This window comes from Schistocerca gregaria, chromosome X, assembly GCF_023897955.1.
Source record: "Schistocerca gregaria isolate iqSchGreg1 chromosome X, iqSchGreg1.2, whole genome shotgun sequence".
NCBI classification, from domain to species: domain Eukaryota; kingdom Metazoa; phylum Arthropoda; class Insecta; order Orthoptera; family Acrididae; genus Schistocerca; species Schistocerca gregaria.
The window spans coordinates 167,967,190-167,968,466 of NC_064931.1; the positions used below are offsets into that span (position 1 = coordinate 167,967,190).

The 1,277-nt window shown below is 47.0% G+C and overlaps 1 non-coding gene across 1 annotated transcript; it reads left to right on the top strand.

Annotated features, from left to right (window-relative positions):
- The first annotated feature begins 999 nt into the window (after nucleotides 1-999).
- Nucleotides 1,000-1,074, top strand: Trnas-cga (transfer RNA serine (anticodon CGA)). The gene has a single exon. It is a non-coding gene; the product is annotated as a tRNA-Ser (tRNA).
- The last annotated feature ends 203 nt before the right edge of the window (nucleotides 1,075-1,277 follow it).

Consider the following 1,277-nt stretch of genomic DNA (forward strand, 5'->3'; position numbering starts at 1 on the left):
CCTGGCCAGCAAGATCTCCGGATCTGTCCCCCATTGAGCATGTTTGGGACTGGATGAAGCGTCGTCTCACGCGGTCTGCACGTCCAGCACGAACGCTGGTCCAACTGAGGCGCCAGGTGGAAATGGCATGGCAAGCCGTTCCACAGGACTACATCCAGCATCTCTACGATCGTCTCCATGGGAGAATAGCAGCCTGCACTGCTGCGAAAGGTGGATATACACTGTACTAGTGCCGACATTGTACATCCTCTGTTGCCTGTGTCTATGTGCCTGTGGTTCTGTCAGTGTGATCATGTGATGTATCTGACCCCAGGAATGTGTCAATAAAGTTTCCCCTTCCTGGGACAATGAATTCATGGTGTTCTTATTTCAATTTCCAGGAGTGTATCTGTATTTGAATACTGACGCCTATACCAGTTTCCTTGGCGCTTCGGTTTACGATTAATAATACAGTGACGGTAAAAAGTTGAAATACCAAAAAATAATTAACATAGAGTAATGAAATATTGGTACAACATTTGTCTAGGCAAAATATTTCACTGATTAACGTTGCAAGATTACAGGCTAATATAAGCGCGACATATGTCATTGCAAATGTGAAACACTTGTACATTAATACCCATTGTAACGGCCAGAATGTTGAAGGCCAACATACAAACGTGCATGCATTGTGTTGTGCAGGTACTGGATTTCAGTTTGTCGGATGGAGTTCCATACCTGTTACACTTGGTCGGTCAATAAAGGTACGGTTAATGCTGTTTGTGGATGACATTGGAGTTGTAGGCTGATTATGTCCCATACGTGCTCGATTGGAGACAGATCTGACTGAGCAGGCCAAGGCAACAAGTTCACACTTTGTACAGCATGCAGGAGAACAACAGCGGTATATGGGTAAGCATTATCCTCTTGGCAAACAGCCTCTGGAATGAAACTTCCTGTCAGATTAAAACTGTGTGCCGGACCGAGACTAGAACTCGGGGAGGACGGGGCGTGAGTCGTGCTTGGGTAGCTCAGTTGGTAGAGCACTTGCCCGCGAAAGGCAAAGGTCCCGAGTTCGAGTCTCGGTCCGGAACACAGATTTGATCTGCCAGGAAGTTTCATATCAGCAACTCCGCTGCAGAGTGAAAATCTCAATCTGGGGGCCTCTGGAATGTTGTTCATTAGCACAACAGGTCGATTTACCAGATAGCCGTGAGAGTGCTCCTGCTGTCATATGAAATCGCGCTGAAGACCATAACTCCAGGTGTAGGTGCAGTGTGCCTAGCACACAGACAGGT